Genomic DNA, 12500 nt, shown 5'->3' on the forward strand with positions numbered 1-12500 from the left:
CTATATATATATATATACTAGTGGTACCCGTGCTACGCACTTTGTGTGCTGCGCATGCGATGTCATTTTGTTGGTTATGTGCTTGTGAAAATGTTGTTTGCACCCCTCCCCCCCCCCCCCCCGCACATTATCCCGCATATAATGAATTATATTCTCTTGGTGAAAAATAAAATGTTAACCCTTACACCGGTGCAATTCTGTAACACATGTTACATAGCCACTGGTGAATTAACAGAGAGAAAAATAACAAAAAACAGTCATATAGGTTTTCGCATCAATGGGAGGTAATCGGAACTGACCAAAAAGACTGCGCGACCGCACGCGACTATACAAACAAACAAAATAAAATACAGCAGGTATGACGTTTGCATGAATCCATGATTACGTCTACATGAACAACAGTGATAAAAGTGCGCATCTCTTCCCAGCCGTGCAGCGCTTTGAAAGTTGGAAGCATTAAAATTTAAACGGGTAAAAAGCCATCGTGAAGATACGAAAAAAAGTATGACGTCTAAAATACTTAATGATTCAAACGCATAGTATAACATATGTAATTGACAACATTGACAACAGAAAATATATACATGGTTCACACACACAATCGAGTGCACACATCCATCCATGCTTATTTAAAGTCATGTACACACACACACACACACACACATACATGGCATCAAGCAACACACAATTAAATGACACATATGGAATATGGAAAACGTATAATGGACATGACCATGGCAAGTAATTTACACCGTTACCTACTATAAAATTGATGATATATATATACCACTCACTTGCTATTCGCCTAAAAGCTTGCGGTGTGCTGTGACACATATAAGAAACCAGAAGAAAAAAGGACTTTACTTTGGCGAAAAGAGCATATGCTGCTTATTTTTGTACATAACTGCTATAACTGTATTTTTTCCGAACACTTACATGTAAAAAACATAGAGATATATCTTACCATTTCACTAAGACAGCCAAAATAACGGTCAAATTAAGGGGAGATCATGATGACGTACATGTCTATGGTTGCACCGGGGGAAAATATTTAGTCGCTGGAACCTATAAGGTATAACACATGTTACATAGCCACTGGTGAATTAACAGAGAGAAAAATAACAAAAAACAGTCATATAGGTTTTCGCATCAATGGGAGGTAATCGGAACTGACCAAAAAGACTGCGCGACCGCACGCGACTATACAAACAAACAAAATAAAATACAGCAGGTATGACGTTTGCATGAATCCATGATTACGTCTACATGAACAACAGTGATAAAAGTGCGCATCTCTTCCCAGCCGTGCAGCGCTTTGAAAGTTGGAAGCATTAAAATTTAAACGGGTAAAAAGCCATCGTGAAGATACGAAAAAAAAGTATGACGTCTAAAATACTTAATGATTCAAACGCATAGTATAACATATGTAATTGACAACATTGACAACAGAAAATATATACATGGTTCACACACACAATCGAGTGCACACATCCATCCATGCTTATTTAAAGTCATGTACACACACACACACATACATGGCATCAAGCAACACACAATTAAATGACACATATGGAATATGGAAAACGTATAATGGACATGAACATGGCAAGTAATTTACACCGTTACCTACTATAAAATTGATGATATATATATACCACTCACTTGCTATTCGCCTAAAAGCTTGCGGTGTGCTGTGACACATATAAGAAACCAGAAGAAAAAAGGACTTTACTTTGGCGAAAAGAGCATATGCTGCTTATTTTTGTACATAACTGCTATAACTGTATTTTTTCCGAACACTTACATGTAAAAAACATAGAGATATATCTTACCATTTCACTAAGACAGCCAAAATAACGGTCAAATTAAGGGGAGATCATGATGACGTACATGTCTATGGTTGCACCGGGGAAAAATATTTAGTCGCTGGAACCTATAAGGTATAACACATGTTACATAGCCACTGGTGAATTAACAGAGAGAAAAATAACAAAAAACAGTCATATAGGTTTTCGCATCAATGGGAGGTAATCGGAACTGACCAAAAAGACTGCGCGACCGCACGCGACTATACAAACAAACAAAATAAAATACAGCAGGTATGACGTTTGCATGAATCCATGATTACGTCTACATGAACAACAGTGATAAAAGTGCGCATCTCTTCCCAGCCGTGCAGCGCTTTGAAAGTTGGAAGCATTAAAATTTAAACGGGTAAAAAGCCATCGTGAAGATACGAAAAAAAGTATGACGTCTAAAATACTTAATGATTCAAACGCATAGTATAACATATCTAATTGACAACATTGACAACAGAAAATATATACATGGTTCACACACACAATCGAGTGCACACATCCATCCATGCTTATTTAAAGTCATGTACACACACACACACACATACATACATGGCATCAAGCAACACACAATTAAATGACAAATATGGAATATGGAAAACGTATAACGGACATGAACCTGGTAAGTATTTTACACCGTTATCTACTATAAAATTGATGATATATATATACCACTCACTTGCTATTCGCCTAAAAGCTTGCGGTGTGCTGTGACACATATAAGAAACCAGAAGAAAAAAGGACTTTACTTTGGCGAAAAGAGCATATGCTGCTTATTTTTGTACATAGCTGCTATAACTGTATTTTTTCCGAACACTTACATGTAAAAAACATAGAGATATATCTTACCATTTCACTAAGACAGCCAAAATAACGGTCAAATTAAGGGGAGATCATGATGACGTACATGTCTATGGTTGAACCGGGGGAAAATATTTAGTCGCTGGAACCTATAAGGTTATACGGCGACTTATCAGGTGATAATGTTTCGAACTATTTAGTAAACAAATCTATGGAATATTTTGGAGTTCCATTAACAGATAAACAGATCTATATCTTCTTATTATTTTAGGTTCGTCTGGGGTAGAGAAATAAAACACACAGCTAGGTTCGTCTGAGGTGCGGTCGCGTGTTTAGTCGAACCGAAAGTTGAAGAAGAACCAATCACAGATCTCTTTCGCCGCGATGTCAAAGTTCAGGTCAAAGTTCACTGTTGTCTGCTGAAATTTGCGAGACAAACCTCTTCAAACTTTGTTCGTGGACAAAATTGGAAGTCGGGACCTAGCGGAATCGATTTCCTGGGTCACGTTGGCATAGCAACCGAAGGAGAAGGCACAAATCCGCGCGGTTTGGTCACAGGAATCGAAAAACCACCGAAAATCCTACCAGTATTATATAGTAGATACTAGAGGAATACCCGGCTTCGCCGGGGTGAATCGCGAGACAGAGACAGACAGCGTGGCGGTTCATCACAATCACCTCTGCAAGCGAAGTCCTGTCACACGGGATTGAGAATTTTAGAGCTTATTTCTTAGCCCTATATTTTCTGTTGTGGCTTCTCAAATGCCAGAACATACAGACAGACAAAAGCCGCTAGACCCCATCACAAACAGAACTCTACAATCAACAGGTTTTTTCCCACACACACACACAAACACACACACAGAGAAGCCGTATATATATATAATATGTATATCTATATCTATAAATATATAGAGATAGGTGAGTGTATTTTTTGCGTGGCTATAAATTGATTCGACCTTTTCACTTTGACAGTACGAACAACTTACGGGTGCAAGGGAAGCGTTCTGGACAGCGCAGTGACATTCTAAAAATAGTACCTCAGAAACGGGAATTTGGGGTGAACGGTGCGACAGAGACAGACAGCGTGGCGGTTCACCACAATCACCTTTGAAAGGCGAAGTCCTGTCAAACGGGATTGAGAATTTTAGAGCTTATTTCTTAGCCCTATATTATCTGCTGTGGCTTCTCACATGCCAGAACATACAGACAGACAAAAGCCGCTAGACCCCATCACAAACAGAACTCTATAATACATAGGTTTTTGCCTACACACACACACACAAACACACACACACACAGAGAAGCCGTATATATATATGCATATCTGTATCTATAAATATATAGAGATAGGTGAGAGTGTATTTTTCGCGTGGCTATAAATTGATTCGACCTTTTCACTTTGACAGTAAGAACAACTTACGGGTGCAAGGGAAGCGTTGTGGACAGCGCAGTGGACAGCGCAGTGACATTCTAAAAATAGTAATAGTAACTTAGAACTGAACGGGAAAGCCACACGAAGGAAGGGAGATAAACGCCAAACACTGGAGAAGATAAGGAAGAGTTACTTATAATGGTGAAATGAACGCAAAAACGAAAATGAGTTCAGCGCTGCGCGCTGAGAGCCCGTGTTGAAATATCTCATCGATGATATTGTGTCCGGGGTGTAGCTGAATACGGTGTCCAAATTTGAAAAAGATCCACCGAGAACTTTGGCGTTGTGATGTGGTGTAGCGGCTATGGTGTGTCGGTATGGGGGCCCGGGTAAGCTGAGGTGGAACCAAAATAGCTGAGGTGGAACCAAAATCGGTTCCGCGCTGCGCGCTGAGAGCACTTGTTGAAATATCTCATCGATGAGGTTGTGTCCGGGGTCTCTCTGAATAAGCCCACCAAATTTGAAGCAGATCCATCGAGAACCTTGGCCGCGCATCGCGCACAGACACACAGACAGACAGACAGACAGACAGACAGACACTAGTCGTATATATATATAGATACACATTTCGAATGATACCAACAGTACCGAAAAATATCCCCTCTCTCTCTGTCTCTCTCTCTCTCTCTCTCTCTCTCTCTCTCTCTCTCTCTCTCTCTCTCTCTCTCTCTCTCTCTCTCTCTCTCTCTCTCTCTCTCTCTCTCTCTCTCTCTCTCTCTCTCTCTCGCTCTCTCTCTCTCTCTCTCTCTCTCTCTCTCTCTCTCTCTCTCTCTCTCTCTCTCTCTCTCTCTCTCTCTCTCTCTCTCTTTCTCTGTCTGTCATAATGATCGCCAGTTAAAACCCAAAGTGGCAATATTAAGAAATTATTCATAAGGCATCTAGTCCACGTCGGCTATTAGATTAAATTCGCACACCCGTGGTTAATGCTGTGCGTGTGTGTGTGTGTGTGTGTGTGTGTGTGTGTGTGTGTGTGTGTGTGTGTGTGTGTGTGTGTGTGTACGTGTGTGTGTGTGCGTGTAAGTGTAAGTGTGTGCGCGTGTGTGTTTGTGAACAAATATGAGTGAACGTGGGAGTTTCAGCCCATGCACAACAAATAACAAGAAGAATAGACCGATTCTTGTTGTTTGTGCGTGCCACATCTTTGTCCGTATACTGCTAAGAAGACGGGAAAAAAAAGGCGTCGTCATTGTTCCATGATAATTATGTGACCGCATGGACTGGATCATTAGCGCTTGACGCTTTTGGCTGCTTCTTGTCGCTCGTGATGAATCTATTTCTTCCCTTCACTAGGAAGACGTCAGCAAAGCATTGTCCTTTGTCCTGAATCATGAAGTGACCGCTCACTAGCTGTTTATAGGGTGTGAGGAAGTGTATCAACAGGGCTCGATCTTGTTAGGCCCCCGTCACACAGCTCTACATCCGTATACAGACCATGCCGATCACTCCGATCTGAAAAAAAGGTATCAAATCGGGGCATATCGCCGTCAAAATCCAGCACATGGCAAATTAAAAAAAACCACTACAATACGACTGTTTTGCGCCACGAACCCGCTACGCTTGTTTTGTGCAGTTCATAGGGAGAGCGTGCAGCTTCCCGACCTAGCAGATCCCACCCCGACGAAACCACGCTCATGGAGATCCTCCCACGTTTGGCTCACGATTGGCCACGTTTGGCCCACGTTTGGCCCACGATTCGCCCACGATTGGTCACGTTTGGCCCACGATTGGCCACGTTTGGCCCACGATTCGCCCACGATTGGCCACGTTTGGCCCACGTTTGGCCCACCATTGGCCACGCTCCCGAAAACGTTTCCGTCGCAGCAGAAGCGGCGTCTATATTATGTGATTAGGGTATTAGAGCCATGTGCTGGATTTTGACGGCGCTATGCCCCGATTTCATACATTGTTCTGATCGGCGTGATCGGCGTGATCGGCATGGCCGTGGTAAGGACGAAGTGCTGTGTGACCGGGCCCTATGACTGGGGTTTTAGATTGCTTCTTGTCGCTGATAATGACGTCTTTTCTTCCCACACGAGGAAGACGTCAGCATGCAGCAAAGCATTGTCTACAATTAAGTGACAGTCACCGACTGCTTAGGCTAGACGAAGTGTAGTATACAGCGCTTGTTTTTTTAAGAGTGCATCTTGTTGTTTGTGATGGATATCTAGCTTTATCTTTCTCTATAGCTTTTCCAGGTAGCCTGCTTCAGCTTTTTTATACATTAGTGTACCGTATGTGTGTGTGTGTGTGTGTGTGTGTGTGTGTGTGTCTGTGTGTGTGGGGGGATGTGCGTTTGTGTGTGTGTGTGTGGGTGTGTGCGTTTGTGTGTGTGTGTGTGTGCGTTTGTGTGTGGGTGGGTGTGGTCCGGGTGTGTGTGCGTGTGTGTTTGTGTGTGTGTGTATGTGTGTGTGGGAGTGTTTATAGTGTATGCTCATTGTAAGCATGCATTCTTGGATTTGTGTGTGTGCGCTGTTGTTGACTGTGCTTAGTCGTATTGCTATGCCAGTTTAGGTCGCATTTTTTTTTTATTTAACTTTTTTATGTTTCTTGCATTTGAGTTGAAAAGCGCGTGAAGTTGTTATCGGGACTTGCGCTATAGAGAAGTGATTAATTATCGTAATTATCATATGTTTCCTCTTTACGCAAGAAGAACGACACCATTCTAGACTCCTTTAAAACCGTACCGTGCGAGTCACTCACCTCCTATTAGCCAGAATGGACACATCTTGAACACACGGCCAGTACCGTGTAACTGGCCTTGATACGGAACGATCCAAGGGGGGCAATCTCAGTCATCTGAAAGAGGGAAATCCAAACGCAATCCGCTTTGTTCGATTTTATGGGCTTGGACGATAGAGAAAAATAAGAAAAGCAAAAGCTGGAGTCCAGTCTGGACGAAACTGCTATCAAGAACGCAGAATTGATTTTTTCTGAGTTTTTTTTTGGCCGTAAGCGCCATGTTTATCGGAGCAGGAAACTCTTCCAGAGTGAGGCCCCTTCGTTGATGCATGTCAACAAGCATCAGATGTGCGAGAAGCGAAATTGTGCCGCAACTTCAGTTTTAGCTCGACACGGCGCTTACGGCAAAAAAAAAACTCAGAAAAAATCAATTCTGCGTTCTTGCCCATAAAATCGAACAAAGCGGATCGCGTTTGGATTTCCCTCTTTCAGATGACTGAGATTGCCCCCCTTGGATCGTTCCGTATCAAGGCCAGTTACACGGTACTGGCCGTGTGTTCAAGATGGAATGGACAGGGCTCCCCAAACTGCGCGTCCCTGCGTCCTATACGCACTAGACGCCAAAAACACGTACTAGCAATTGTTTGAGGGGGTCCCGGGACGCACTAAATGTGACCCTCCACCACGAAATGAGTCGCATGTCACCTCGCGCGGTTCTGCGCAAGGCTTGATATAAGTCCGGAGAGTGTATGGTAACAGCGTGAGGGTCACCTTAGTCACAGGCTTATAACTCAAACAGTTTTCGCTCTTTTCTAAAACGGGTTTCACCACTGGATAGAGCATAAAAAACTCTTTATGAAAATGTAAAAATATGAAAATCATGCAAAGGTGACATGCGACTCATTTCGTGGTGGAGGGTCACAAATGTAAGTTCGTGTGTGTACCGTAGGTAACATGTTCAGACGGCAAGCACAAATATGACATGCTTGCGTACGTGTGTGCGTGTTGTTGAAAGCTGTAGAATATTCCGATCAAAAAAGACTCATCATAACACGCTACTCGTCATCACAAAGTGTTAACAGTACACCGACGAGGGAGTTCATGGACCCTCTAAAAATTCAAAGTGGGGGTCCGTGGATCCTCTAAGAGAGGCGTCCGTGGCGTGCCCTGGAATAGACGAAGCGGAATAATGAAGTCACCTTATTAGACAACGTTTTATCGTGTATGATGCACATTTCTGTCTTCCTTACACGACAAAGACGTCACAAAACAATAAAGTTCAAGCCCAAGACCGCTCAAAAGTGGACGAAATAGATCAGTACTGCTTGACCTTTTTAGGCCAAAAACTTGTCGTTTGGTATGCATCTCTGTCGTCCTGAAGCCAGGAAGATTAAAAAAAAAAAGAATTGTCCTTACTCAACAACGAAAATAAATTGGCCGACAATAAAGTGACGTTCAAGTGATCGCCTGGACTCAATCGATCTCGCTTGACCTTACACTGATTCTTGTCGTGTGTGATGTCGCTCTGACCTAGCTCTGAACATCATGTTCATGTTTTTACTCCGTAACAATGAAGTGCAAGTCACTGACAGTCCAGAGTAGACACAATGGATAAACGACGCTTGACCGTTTTAGAACATTTCTTGTCGTCTGTGTATGATACATCTCTGTTTTACTAACTCAAGGAACACGTCATATCAGAATGTCTTTACTCTAACTCCAATGGAAGTATTGTATGCTGATATTTACTCCAAAACAATATAACGTGCAAGACCGTGACGGTTTTCTTCTTCTTCTTCTTCTTCTTCTTCTTCTTCTTCTTCTTCTTCTTCTTCTTCTTCTTCTTCTTCTTCTTCTTCTTCTTCTTCTTCTTCTTCTTCTTCTTCTTCTTCTTCTTCTTCTTCTTCTTCTTCTTCTTCTTCTGCGTTACCGGCACGGTTGGCCTAGTGGTAAGGCGTCCGCCCCGTGATCGGGAGGTCGTGGGTTCGAACCCCGGCCGGGTCATACCTAAGACTTTAAAATTGGCAATCTAGTGGCTGCTCCGCCTGGCGTCTGGCATTATGGGGTTAGTGCTAGGACTGGTTGGACCGGTGTCAGAATAATGTGACTGGGTGAGACATGAAGCCTGTGCTGCGACTTCTGTCTTGTGTGTGGCGCACGTTATATGTCAAAGCAGCACCGCCCTGATATGGGCCTTCGTGGTCGGCTGGGCGTTAAGCAAACAAACAAACAAACAACAAAAATCTTCTGCGTTCCCGGCCATGTTAAAACGCAAGTTAGGTCTTCAGGACGAAGTCCAAGGTCCTCCCTGGACCTTTGTGGATCACTTTTTGTCCTTGGCAATGCATCGCGGTCGTCTGAATACCAGGAGGGTAAAATCTAGAACTCATGTTCCCAAACCAATGAATATGTCAAAAAAAATATATTCCTTGCTTCAAAACAACAAAGTGCAATCCATTGGCCGCCTAGAGCGAACAAATTAGATCAATAACGCTTGACCTTTCGTGTCCATTTCCTGTCGGTTTTAACGCATCTCTGTACTCCCAATACCAGACAGACGGATTTTGTGTAAGCTCGCGATCGACAGAACGATTACCCCGAAAGCGTAGGTGACAACGGTAGGCAATTATTCATGCGGCTTTTAGCGGATACTTGGCTGTGCATTTAATGCTGAGTGTTTTGCTGAGTGGCGATTCCTGTTTCTGGACAACGCGCATGAAAACAGAAAAACACTGATCAGTGTTAGATATCAATCCCTACGCTCAAAAGAGAAGAAGCTGTTCAGTAATACAGAGTAATTATTCATGTACTTTTGGATAAAATATTGTCTCACTTAGTCCATGAACAACTGGTTTCCTTAGCCAATGACTGCCGTTTCCTGTTTGTGAAGATCGGGCAGATGGACAAATTGGAAATCCAAAGCATCATCATTATAATCATCCTCATCTCATTAATCATCGAAAATATAAATTGTCTTTACACCTATTCGATCGCTCTACAAAATATATTTGGTAGGAATACAGGGTGACTATTCAAATACTTCTCAATGAAATACTGGCTGTGCACTAAGTTCATTTCTGGTTAAATACCATGTCCTGTATGTGAAGAGAGGGTACGTTACATAAAATGGCTTGGTAAACGTTTCCGATAACAATTGATGCATTGTTTAAATACTGATTGCTCTCTCATTGTCCAGTTTTGGGATGAGGGCCGTTGTTTGTTCAAAAAGAAAATGGTAACTGAAGGCATGTTCACTGGGTCACGTTTTTCAAAACGACGAATTTTACAATGCGTATTAGGAGAAGGCTCTTCATTACAAAATATGATACGCATCTGCAACCATTTGTTTAAAAAAGCTTTTGGGTCATGCTAATTATTTTAAAAAAATGTGAATGGTTAAACTGGCGGCTTAAATCTTCAGGACTTGAATCTCCATTTCTCATCATCACATTATTTTCCAGTGCTGGATCGGAGGCATGCCTATAGCAGACAAAAAACTTGATGAATTTTAGGATATGAAACCCAGCCAGATGCCTTCACAGCTCTGTGAGGGCGAAATATACTAATCATAATAATAATTGTCAGTAAGTACTGGTGTCACATGACTGATGTGAACCAGTTGATTGGCTAATGGCGATGCGCTTAAAACTGTTAGCGCACTCTTGGAGTGCGCTCACTTTTTCACAGAGCGTATTCTCACGCCCTTTGCCTAAGCATAAGCGAAACTATACTCTCATCCTCAGAATTAATGAATGACATGTAGCTTATATTCTCCACAATACCAAATGATCATAAATTTCCTGCTGCTCAGACGGGCGCTGTGGCGGGGTGGTAAGACGTGGGCCTCTTAATCGGAAGGTCGAGGGTTCGAATCCCGGCCGCGGCCGCCTGGTGGGTTAAAAGTGGAGATTTTTTCGATTTCCCAGGTCAATTATGTGCAGACCTGCTAGTGGCTTATCCCCCTTCGTGTGTACACGCAAGCACAAGACCAAGTGCGCACGGAAAATATCCTGTAATCCATGCCAGAGTTCGGTGGGTTATAGAAACATATAGAAACACGAACATATCCAGCATGCTTCCTCCGAAAGCGGCGTATGGCTGCCTTAATGGCGGGGTAAAAACGGTCATACACGTAAATTTCCACTCGTGCAAAAAATAGGAGTGTAGGTGGGAGTTTAAGCCCACGAACGCAGAAGAAGAAGAAGAAGCCTGTGCCTGTGCCACAGTGAATCCCACTGATATAAAAATAGAAGCCACTGTGTCTCATCTCATTTTCGACTTGCATAGGTTCTTCTCATATGCCGTGTTAGTGGCATGTAGCTTATTATCCACATTACCAAATGATGGATGAGTTAGTATACAATTCCCAACGGCTAACAAAATACACAAGTGTTATTCCGATAACGTACCAGCTAGACCAGCATTTGGAAGTCGACTGACTCGATCGACTCTGTCATACGTAGCAGACTACACTGACATACGACTGCATCAGTTCAGTAAATTAATGGTTTCCGAATTATTATTTCAAGGCAACAACAATCGGAATCGAAAACGTGTAGGGTTCAGAACGTTCTTACCATGTATAAGATTTATTACCAGCCTGCCTCATGCGTGCAGACTGTGAAATGAGACTGCAGTGGTTCGATTGCCTTAGCCTAGCAGACGACATAAACCCCGCTCAGCAAAATAACATGTTGAGCAAATGTGAACGAAAAAACGATAGGGATATAATACGTGTAGAGTTCAGAGCATTATTACCGTTCAGATTTAGTACCAGACTCCCCGATGAGTGAAGATACTACACGAGAAACATACCACATTTATTTTGAAAATGTGCTAACAGTCGACCAGTCATTGGAGTCAATTCAAGGGGCACCACTCTGCACAGTCAATCCGTCGAAGCTCAACTGGAGGTTTTGAATAGCAAATAACCAATAGCACAGTCCTTTCTCCGAGTTCAAATGAGGGGTCTCTCTGTAAGATCATCACTTTTTAGCTTAACGCTACACTGGAATTTACCAACAGAAATTAAAACAAGAGTTTGCGTGTGACGAAAGCACGACACACTTGAGACAGCCCACACATAAGTAGATCTTCCACGACCCGACCACACAGTTATGCCTATCCAAATGCGCGTAGCAAAATGTGACCCTCCACCACGAAATGAGTCGCATGTCACCTCGCGCGGTTCTGCGCAAGGCTTAATAAAAGTCCGGGGTCTAGTAACAGTGTGAGGGTCACCCTAGTCACAGGCTTATAACTCAAACAGTTCGCTCTTTTCTAAAACGGTTTTCACCACTGGATAGAGCATAACAAACTCTTTAGAAAAATGTAAAAATATGAAAATCATGCAAAGGTGACATGCGACTCATTCCGTGGTGGAGGGTCCCATATGTGCGTTTTGAATCTTCTTTTTTCTCTGGCGTACCGACAATATCGTTATTGAAACAATCCCAGTGAACTAAGGGATTTATAGAGCAAATCTCGAAAATAATTATTGAACTCAGCGCTATGCCCTTTGTTCAATAATGACTTTTATCGATTTTCTCTATAAATCACTTAGTGCACTGGGATGTCTCAATAACTTAAATAATAAAACATTATTTTATAGCGCTGTTCACCTCCGAATGGCAGTCTCATGGCGCTTTATATTAGACATTAAAATTTAACATTTTACATATAAAAAGTTTTCTTGTAAGAAATAACATACAAGCATAAAAAAATAGTTT

The sequence above is a fragment of the Littorina saxatilis genome, linkage group LG16 (genome assembly GCF_037325665.1).
Source record: "Littorina saxatilis isolate snail1 linkage group LG16, US_GU_Lsax_2.0, whole genome shotgun sequence".
In the NCBI taxonomy this organism is placed as follows: domain Eukaryota; kingdom Metazoa; phylum Mollusca; class Gastropoda; order Littorinimorpha; family Littorinidae; genus Littorina; species Littorina saxatilis.